This window comes from Gadus chalcogrammus, chromosome 16, assembly GCF_026213295.1.
Source record: "Gadus chalcogrammus isolate NIFS_2021 chromosome 16, NIFS_Gcha_1.0, whole genome shotgun sequence".
In the NCBI taxonomy this organism is placed as follows: domain Eukaryota; kingdom Metazoa; phylum Chordata; class Actinopteri; order Gadiformes; family Gadidae; genus Gadus; species Gadus chalcogrammus.
Window position 1 is genome coordinate 23,610,694 of NC_079427.1, and position 11,942 is coordinate 23,622,635.

An 11,942-nucleotide genomic window follows, 5' to 3' on the forward strand; every position below is an offset into this window, starting at 1 on the left:
GACCCGCACACACACACACACACACACACACACACTGCACCCAAACCCACTTGCACACACACACACACACACACACACACACACACACACACACACACACACACACACACACACACACACACACACACACACACACACACACACACATTATTATTAGAAGAGAAAATGGGTTTGGCATAAGCTTCAATAAGCTCCTTGGCAGGCCGGGGGAGGTGCTGGGAGGAGATCGATCATTGTGTGTCCGGCAGATAGATGGCCGCCCGGCCCAGAGCCGGCTGCCACCCAGGTGGGGGCAACGCCTCCCGCCAAGAAATTCACTGAATTGTGGACAAAAAGGATACAAAGGGCTGGATGAATTATTTGGATACTACCTCATGCTGTAATTAATTTCTACACGTGCAACACATTTCTCATTTATGACATCCTATTGCAAACGTTACACACAAACAATATTCGGACTGAATACATTTATGCTGTCCTAAATATAATGAAAATAAGTGAGACAGGAGAGTACCTCAGGAGTCAAGTGGCAGGGATGTGGTTTTATCCTCCACGTGACAAAACACCTTACTTGTGGTGCCTTATGCAGACGCAGGGTTACCAGGAAGAGAGCAGAAATCCCATGATAATGGACTTTTATTGTTTGTGTACTTTGTTGAACATCTTACTACTATAATAGCAGGCCTGTCGCCCCAGTTACTGAAGTTACTCAAGTGCGCATGTGCCAAGCGCAAACGCATATATACACCACAAGCACGCACATGCGCACATACACGGAAATGCACACATGCGCACACGCTACACAGACACACACACACACACACAGCACGCGCACACCCCGCACGTCAACACAAAGGCAGCGACGCATACACGGAAGCGCACAGACACACGCACACACACACACGCGCACAGGTATAGACGCGGCTCCGCCATCGGCACACTCGCAGGTAAGAACACACACGCACGCACGCATGCACATGCGCACAAACATACACGGAAATGCACACACATGCGCACACACACACACACACACACACACACACACAGAAGCACGCGCACACACCGCACTTCAACACAAAGGCAGCGACACATACGCACACACATGCGCACACGCTACACACACAGTGGTGGGTAGTTACGCGTTACAAGTAACGCAAACTTTTTTTCCGGGTAACGAGTACTTTTCACGTTGCTTTTTTCAGTCTGTAATTTTACTCTTACAACTCTTCTCAATTAAAGAGAATTCTACTCCTTACTCAATTACATTTTCCATTGTGCCTTCATTAAAATTAGTATTTTGATAAACACATTATCTTTGTTGACTGTAATACAAGCGTACACGTAAGCGACGCACCCTCCCTAGGTTGCAACATTGTTGTGATTCCATAGCTGAGGAGACGAGAGACACATTTGTCGCCCGTTCGCGTTGTCGCGGGACAAATCATAATCTGTTGCTGTGCAAGTTTTAACACACATCTTTTGCCCGCCAACTGTGCTTCATGCCAATTAATTCTTAACCATGGTCGAGATAACCACCATTTGCATGTCATTACCTGTTGTGGAAGAGGGAGAGACGTCTGAGAACCCGACGCAGTCTATTCAAAATATATATGACCACGGAAGAGGCAGTGAATGAAGAATTGATTAGACAGCGATTTATTAGATACCAAATAAACCGTAAACGCACAAGACCAGTAACCATAGCAACTTCGGTAAACAAACCCTGCGAAGCCCAATCCCTACGAGAGCTCCCCGCGCTACGGCCATCCGGAGGCGCACAGAGCTTTTGGCCGTGATATTATAGCTACAATTATATTATATTATATACTATTATATAAAGAGCTCCGGGAGTCGCAAACGGCAACAATCACTATCTCCTCCATACTGCAGTTCATCCCGGACGACAATGCACTGAGTCTGCCGGTTGAACGCTGATTGGCTGTCATCACGTGCATGGTGCGTCAAACTGTGCATTCACACCAAACGCGACGGGGCGACAGGATCCCATACAAAGTGAACGTATCGGGCAAATTCTTCGCGAGAGAAAACTGGCGACAAGTTTTGATTTGTCGCGCCACACTTTCGCCGTGCACAGGCGAGCGCGTTCACGAGGATTTGTGGCGCGAAAATTTCGCTCGAGTTGAAATATTTCAACTTTGACGCGAATTTCGCGTGATGACAGCCAATCAGCGTTCAACAGCCCGGCCACTGAGTCACATGTGTAACGTAACAGCCAATCAGCGTTCAACCGTCAATCTCAGTGCAGTGCAGTCCGGGGTGAACTGCAGCATGGAGGAGAAAGTGAATGTTGCCGTTTGCGACTCCCGGAGCTCTATATATAATCTAATAGTATATAATATAATATTTGTATATATAATATAACGGCCAAAAGCTCTGTGTGCCTCCGGATGGCCGTAGCGGGGGGAGCTCTCATAGGGATTGGGCTTCTCGGTGTTTGTGTACCGGCGTTGCTATTTTTCCGGTCTTGTGTGTTCCAACGGTTTATTAGGTAGGCCTATCTAATAAATCTCTGTCTATTCAATACTGCATTCACTGCCTCTTCCGTAGTCATTACAATATTATGAATATACTGCGTTGGGTCCTCCGACGTCTCTCCCTCTTCCACAAAAGGTAAAGACATGCAATGGTGGTTATCTTGTTGTGGCGCGACAAATTCGACAAAACTTGCACAGCGACAGTTTATGATGTGTGGCGCGACAAAACTTCGGCGACAACGCGAACGGGCAACAAATCCTCGTGAACGCGCAAGCCTGTGCAGGGCGAAAGTGTGGCGTGACAAATCAAAACTTGTCGCCGGTTTTCTCTAGCGAATAATTCGCCCGATACGTCTCTATACGTTCACTTTGTATGGGATCTTGTCGCCCGTCGCGTTTGGGGTGAACGTACAGACAGAATGTCTATAGACAGTAGAAATTGCGATAAAATAATGGAAGAGACAATTTCTCACCATGACAAGCAACGGGCATTTTGTTCATTTTGTCATATAAAAACCGTTAAATTCAAACATCGCAACGACACAGGCATATCAACACAGAATTCACGTGATTCTTAAATAGACAGTGTCCCTACAAGTCCACCATAAGACTACACTTTGCTGCTCAAAGGTAATATTGCACTCCTCCTTGAGCCTTCCGAAATGTCTTTCCCCTTTGTTGCTCAAACTTAATATTACCGTCCTCCTTGAGCCTCCCCAAATGTCTTGCGATATTGATGTCCCCCCTCCCCCCTGTGGACTGTTTTAGTTGTTGTATTTTTCTTATGTTTTGTCTGTATGCCATGTGGGACTGTAGGCTACTGCTGCCTGTCTTGGCCAGGACACTGGAAGAGATGTTTAATCACAATGATGATTATTATTTTTCAACTAACCGATATTAGTTGCATTGTATTTTAAAATGTCAATGCACTTTTCAACCCTGAATAACAGCAAAAGCTATTTAATCATTGATTTGCATGCATATTATACTACACTTTCCATTGAACAATTACCCCTGTTACCATAAATTGACAAATTTATAATGTAATCAAATGCTCACACACTAGCTGCTTTCAGAAACACGTGTAAATCCTGATATTCTCCTGATGGGCCGTATCTGTGAACAACATATCCTGACATTTGTACCCTGAAAATCTCCTGAATAGTACCACCCCTGAGGTAGTATTTTCTCTGTAGGAAATGTAAATTACCTTATATGTGAATGAGGAGTAGAAAGTTAGTATTTCTCACACCACTTCAGTGGGCGTGTTGATGACGGTTCTGCATGTCATTCAGTGGCCCCCTTAATGATAATCAGCCTGTTCCCTTTTGTTCAGTGAATGGTTAAAAAATATTTAAGATTCATTTGTGGTGAACGAATGTTATACGTTTATTATTATTAAATTATAGGCAAAATGTTATTATATTATGCGCTCAGAAATGTGTTACATTATCGACTGGGGTTTCCACATTATTGCTATGGGTTTAATTACAACTATAGGTTGAGCGAGCACAATGTGCGCGCAAAAACTCTAGTATATAAAATAGCCAACTTTTTTTTCTTGGCTGAAGGACATAAGTTAAAATGAATCTGCCCCATGCATCCAAAAAATTTACTGCCAAGGCTACAGTAGAACTGGCCGACTGATGAAGCTGGTTCTCCATAAAGCTTTTCCTGAGCGTGGCATCGTGGGCCAGGAGGTCTGAGCCAGGTCCTTGGCAGGAAGTCGAGATGCCTCATTAGAGCCTGAAAATGTATCAGTCTGTTGATTGCATTTATTACAGGCGGCGTGGAAACAGATAGGTATAGGGAAAAATGCATAGCCAGTGTTAAAATGTGATGCAAACTCCAACATTTTCTCTATCATTAATCTGGGAACATATGCGCGTGGTCATGCAAGCAGACGTAACCCTCCAAAACATTTGGCGGGGCTCTCTGCTTTGAGGCTTCAAAGAAATGGAAAGTTTATGAGGTCATCAAAAGTGCAAACCCTGATGCGACCTCATATCCTGCATGCTAATTCATAGAACCACAGACAGATGCATGCACATCTTGAAACAAGATATTTGCACAAAACATAAACCTTAGTTTTGCCCCAAAAAAAAAAAAATCCTCCTGCAAATTTTAGCCCGAGGTTACTCGGGAAATAGAAAATATATATTATAATAATTTCGTTTTTGGTATTTTGTTCAACTCATGACATAACATTGCATGATGAGACATAAAGTGTCAAGACATGCAATAAGTCGTTATTGTTTGATATGGAGGTTTCATATGTCCCTCATTCTAGCACAGGGGTCTCAAACTCAATTTACCTGGGGGCCGCTGGAGGCAGATTCTGGGTGAGGCTGGGCCGCATCAAGTTTTCCACAAAAAAGTACAAATATCCAGTCTTCTCAAGCTTTACTATTAACAGTTCTGTAACGCTTTTTTGAACATGAATGGCTCCTTTGAACATGAACGACTTTAAAACATGAACCTTCTTTAGAACATGAAGTGTCCTTCTGAACATATTGCTTTTCTTGCCTACTCCTTACTGCCAGAGACCTGGCAGCGCTTCCTCTCACACAGCTCCTGCAGGGCCCATGCAGGGCATTATATATATATATTTTTTTTTTATAAAGCTTGCTGCGCCCAACAACCTTGCGAAGACGGGGTGAAATGTGCAGAAGCATTTTTCACCGCAAACGTTGGTGTGTGTGTGTGTGTGTGAAGTGTGTGTGTGTGTGTGTGTGTGTGTGTGTGTGTGTGTGTGTGTGTGTGTGTGTGTGTGTGTGTGTGTGTGTGTGTGTGTGTGTGTGTGTGTGTGTGTGTGTGTGTGTGTGTGTCAAGCCTGACCCGGCCCCTGCACGTTCTGTACGAGCCCGGCCCGGCCCGACACATTAACTGTAATTATGAGCCTGAGCCCGATTTCAACCCGAATATTTTTTTTAGATTTGTGTAACTTATTAATATGTGTCGGCCTCAACTTGATACAAAACACTCTTTCACACGTCGATATTTCCTCTCCCACTGGACACACAGGAACACACACACACACACACACACACACACACACACACACACACACACACACACACACCCCTACCGACGTACCCAGGCCCATGCAGTTATAAAATGCAATCAATCATGTCAGAACATAGACATTTTCTATAAATAGCCTACCAACGTTTGCAGTGAAAAAAAACTGATGCACATTTCAGGCTCAGGGATATGAAGCTCCACAACTTCAGGAACTCGGTTGCTAAGCGGTTCGTTTCAGATGCTTCAGTAAGATCGAAATACATCAGTGGAGTCACACAGGAGAGAACCCGGTCAGGTGCATTGTGTTTGGAAAGAGATACACACAGAAAGGGCGTATCTCCAGCGCACACAGACTTGGGAGAAGCCATACCGTTGGCCTAGCACATTTCACCTCCGTCTTATACAAGGTTTTTGTGCGCAGCAAGCTTTATAAATGAGGCCAACGGGCAAGCGCAGCGACTCTGCAAAAAAAAATATATATATATATATATTAAAACGTGCGGGCCGCACTAACACTTAACTTTGATATCAAGTAGGGGGCCACAAAATATCGTCCCGCGGGCCGCAATTGGCCCGCGGGCCGCGAGTTTGAGACCCCTGCAGATATATAAATGCAGTACGATCATGCAAGAGAGATACTTTAACGATGATGTTTATTGTAACATAAAGAAGTGTGTATAGGCTATATGCAGCATGAAATGATGTTTCTTTATGCAGTATTATAGTGGGTTAAACCATGTTCAGTGTACTCTGCAGTTTGCCTCATAAGTGCAGCACAATGACAATTAATGTATATATGTATTAATGTATATGTATGCAGTAATACCTTAACTGAACCCCTATTTTCAGACTTTACTCCCGCAGTAGTAGCGATACCGAAATACACAGGTTTTTTTTGAAGATTACTACTTAAAAGTCTGGCAGGCAAGCTGTCAATAAATGGCTTACATATCAATGTGTGCTTGTTTTTAGGAGTTTGCAAAAAGGTCAGCATCTCGAAAGAAGTTCTTGGAAGCAGTTGTCCTGATTGGGACACGCTCATATTGAAAGAACAATATGAGAAAGCCTTGGTAGGCGGGGCCGAGGGACCCACCCTTTAATCGAAAACTTTGTAAAATGCGAAATTCGATTAAATTAAATTCCCCTAAAATGTTAATCCCAATAAGTGAGTATGATGTAGTAATTGTGTGACATCAAGATAAATGTCTTGAGGAGCTGTATTGTCCAAGGTCGGCGGATAACAGCATTTGGTACGAGTAGAGTCTTCTGTTTTTTTAATATTTCATATTTCATTTATGTTTCCTTATCCCGTAACTGCTGCTGCTGGCACTTGAATTCAAACTATTATGTTTATCATATAAACCAAACTTAGCAGCATCATGAAACAACAAGGTTCATTTTGCTGTTCGCCAGGTTGGATGCTATTAAGGCAAACTTTGCCATTTCTAATCATTCATCCTCCTATGTGTGTGTGAATGTTATGGCAGAATTTCAACATGAATTTTAACCTGAATTTGGGTGGTTGAAAAATAATGGGATGAATATTACCATCCAAATAATGACGATGGAATTTTAACAACCAAATTCAAGAAGATTAAAATTCAGACATCAAATTGCAATGCAGAAAAATGCAAGCATTTGTTATACGCTGCAAATTTATTAAATTCTCTTAATTCAACATGGCATTTTTTACGTTTGGGACATTTGGCACTATTATCCTTCCATACAAATGACCTTCAAACATTTTTCCCAGAACGTAGATTGTGACCTTTTGAGTTTAAATAGTGATGACAATGAAGGTTGTGCACCCCAATGCTCAGTGTAATGGAAGTTGGCAGAAGCTTGCTATTCTGCTCAGCCGGATTTTAGCTACCGTTTAACTTTCCAGGAAGCTGCTCTCAGAAGATCTGAGCACACATCCACCTTGATAAGTACTACAGAGCGTAAAGACCCGGGGCAGACCCCGACAGAAGCCCCAAGACACTGGAGCCTCACCGCCCCTCTTGTGGTAACTGCCCAGGTCATGCCTGTCCACCTAATGGTAATTAAGATCGGCTCTGCTGCTCACTCACCTTCATCAGAGCAGCCTCCGTTAGGCCCCCCCACAAACACACACACACACGCACGCACGCACGCACGCACGCACGCACGCACGCACGCACGCACGCACGCACGCACGCACGCACGCACGCACGCACGCACGCACGCACGCACGCACGCACGCACATACACACACACAATCACAGACACACTCACATGCACATACACACACAGATACACATAAACACACATACACAGATACACAAACATGTACAAACACGCTCACATACACACACATATTAACACATCACCAGTGCAGTGGGTCAACTCCAGCCATTGAGGTAACCCTTTGGTACTAAGGTGTGCCTGCTACATTACATAAGCATTAAATAATTTAGCAGACACATCCAAAGCCATTTACAACAGGCAAAATTGTCATTAAACCATTACACCAACAAGCAGCATCCAAGACTGTAATTTTCTAAGGTCAATCCAATGAAGAGCTAGCTGTATAAACACAATTACAGGAAATTGCAAACACGACAAGGAAAGAAAAAAGATGATGAAGTGTTTCGATAAGTGTTCTGCTGTGCTGGGAGGAAGTTGCAATGAACAATCTATATGTTGTTTACTTTCATCTATTTTAGCTTTGTTTTCTTCAGGTTGTGTTATCAAGCCACCCATTTCGCTTCCTAGTGTTATCTTGCTTCCTTGTTGTGAACCTTTTCAAGGGGAAAACCAAGCACAAGGAACTGGTGATGCATACATTTGCTTGACGAGACCACAGGCCGTTCTGTCTTGTAGGAAAACATTTCCCTCCTTTGATTATTGTGAATTGCGTTGCGAGGAGGGGTGTGAAACTGTGTTACAGTAAATGGCTCTGTGAAACTGAATTTTGGGCTCACTCTGCTAAAGAGGAGACTGGTGTATGCATACATTAAATAGGTTATTTTCTAAAACTATTTTCAGCTTTTGCCTTTAGAAGTCTCATCTGTCCTCGAAGAACCTCATGAAGAGCTACTCAAGTCTAATATGAGGCTCACAAAGGAAGGGACTTCTCGAAACACATAGAAGTAACAAAAGAAAAATATTTTTCCATGCAAATAAAAAGGTCTACAAAGCTCCACAATTGTAATGAAATAAACTAGAACATTTGAGGCTGTGTTGTTGTTTGAAATGCAAGAGGTTTTTTCTTTTAAATTACATTTCTGTTATACTATTGATGGATCAGTGCCCAATTATTGATTATTGGGGCTAGACTTTATAAATAATGTGTATGCCACTGCATGTTCACCATATATTGTAAAACCTGGACCATCAATACTAAACCAAAGGGAAGAAGGGATCGTCGTTATTATAGTCAAACTAGCCAGCCGATGGCTGTGGTTTAAATATTTATGAAGCACTGACTGAGGGGGCCTCAAGGTGTTAATTAAAATGGCCATTACACTATTTGAACTGGCCTTTCCAACTCTGAACCAAGCGCAGATTAGTTTATTTTATTTTTGTACTTAAATTGTTATATTCAGATAATTGATTCCATTGTAAAAAATAAATAATAAAAAGTAGTAAATGACATCTTCCACCGTAAAATTGTTTAATTTCTGATTAATAAGACTGAGGCTGGGAGCCAGAAGGAAAACAATTATAATAGCAGCAGATGAGTCAACTTTTAGTTTTCTCAGGTGTTAACTAATCTGCATTAAAAAGCAATAGAGATGCTGATGCGTGTGTTGTACATGTCAAATGATGTGAAGGATAAGCAGCTCTGCAAAAAACACAGAGGGCCCTATCTTGCTCCGGCGCAATTAACTTAATCACTGGCGCATGTGTCGTTGCTAGTTTGCAACTGGCGCAGAGCGTTCTTTTCTCTCCTGCACCACGCGTCGGTAAATTAGGGATTGATCATGCGACCCAAAAGGCGGTTCGGCGAAAGGAGGAGGCGTGTTCTGGCGCAAACGTTCCCTGGGGCTATTTTGCAGTTTCAGAAACCACTTGCGCCACAAACCAGGAAATTTAAAGTCAGTGGCGCGTTGTTCAGATGCTATTTTGAGGGCGCATGCATAATGTTGCTTGTGCACCTTGCGCATACACTTTGCTTCTCTCATCTACCTAGCCACACATTCTTGGTAAATTATTTGGGAAAGAACAGCTGATACAGCGGTAATAAGTTTTACTTTTAAATCAATGCATCTGCAAACACCATACAGCAAACACATATTTTCTTGACACAGACATGCCCATAACTTTTAGGATTGATGAGTATTTGATCGTGAGAAAACATTGTTTTACCACGAGTGAGTGTTAAAAAGAATGAATGAATGCGGGCACGCGTGTGTGTATGTTTAAAATAATTAATGAATGCGGGCGCGCGTGTGTGCGTCAATCTGTTTAAACACACGTAAACTAAACACGTAACGCATAATACAGTCCATGGCAATGTATATAAACGGGGGGACACATGCATATTAGGAACACAAGTCGATAACGATAATGCATACAATACTGATAAGAAACAATGTTTATAATGTATTGCGTAGATCATTAAATTGAACCACAGTTATATCATATAAGTTTTCTTTGCCGAGATTTATTTGAGGACTCAGTATTTCTGAAGTTGTGGAAGAAAACCTTATTCCATGTTTGGATTAGGCCATATTATTTGGCCATAAAGTGAGCCATTTGAAGTTTGAAATTCATGTGCATCTATCGCCTCGGAGACTGAAGACGCGCTGTCAAAATATCAACTCGTCAGATTCAAATGCGCTCATGGCTCTTAAAGGTGATGGGAGCTGGCACTCTCATTGGTTTATTGCCCGTTACGCCCAAACCACACCTACGGGTAATTAGGCTACTTCAGACCAACCCTTTTTAGATTTGGGCCGGGCGCAAGAGTCATTTTTTGCACCGGTAAACTAGTGACATCGCCATAGAACCGCCAACAAAGCTACTTGCGCTTGCCGCTTCTTACTTGCGTTTCAGACCGTTAAAATAGGGCCCAGAGTGTAACAGCTGCTATTACACAGCTTTCCCCACCAATACAACTATAACTACAACAACAACAACAAACAACCATAAACAACGTAGACACAGTTTCCTCCAGCTAGCAATTTACGGCTGTCGTTGTGAAACTTGCAATCATTCTGACCAGGTCAGGTGCGCAAGCAAAATTAAATGTTTTTGAGGGTCTTGTGCCAGGACAAACAGTCCATGATGGAGAACACACATGCACACACACACGCACACGCACACACACACCCGTGGCAACCCGGCCCCGACACGGCGGGCCTGGAAGCCCAGAGGGCAGGTAATTCTAGCAGTCTACCACCCTCTTCCCCCAGAGGGCACTAAGGGTCGCATTGGCACGGTCCCACTCAACGCCAACGGGAGACACCTGTGTACCAGGCCAATCAGACCCAGGTGAGGGCTATATAAGAGAAGCTGAGACGTAGTCTTAAGGCAGGAGGTATGTGACCCATGTAGGAGCCGAGAGCGGACTGAGTTTCCCTACCTGGACGGACCTTGGCCCCAGGACCCGGTCTAGAGAAGACCACGGGACTACACGGAAGGACCACCTCACCTGGATACCGGGACAGCGCGTGAGATGCGACCACAGCATCCCCAGTGGCTCACGGAGCCCAGACTCTCTTTAGTTATAGTTTGCATTGACGGGTGAATCCCCTTTTTTCTGTTTTTTGGACTTAATAAACATGCCTTGTTGGCAGTTTGAGCATCAGAGACTCTTGTTAATTGATCGGAGGCGGGCTGACAGAACCGGGTTACCACAACACACGCACACACATACTTAAAGTTCATTTAGAGAATTTAAGACAGGAAGCAGGAGGAAGAAGTCCTATAATGATTGTTAACGGTTTGCTTTTGTTGTTTTGGGTTTGCACCTATCAAGGCCTTGAAGGGGAAGCAAAACCCCTGACCTCACCTTTGAAAAGTGCTTTTGGGTTTTATTGAAACAATCTTGGGCCAGGCTGTCGGTTCACCTATAAATGGCCATTCAATTCACCCTAAACCCATTTAAAAAATCCATATGTTGCATAGTGTTGTGTTTATTCTCACCCTTTGCCCGTGGCTCTTTGGGTTTTCCTTTCAGCGCTCATCTCACTCCGTGACAAGAGGCTGCACCACTGAACTACAGGGCCCGACATATGGTCATTTGTAAGGTTCCCATAAACACTGACCTGAAGCCAGGCGTCTTCCTGAAGGGGCGGTGGGGACTATTGAGCTTGTGAAGAGGGGGGAGCAGGAGTCACCTCAGAGCAGACTTCAGAAATAATGAGCGGAGAGAGGCGAGGTTCACTGAAGAGGGGGAGAATCAAAAGCTGTGTGCATTGAAACGCCTCTGGGGGCTGGGAGTGCGGGAGTGTG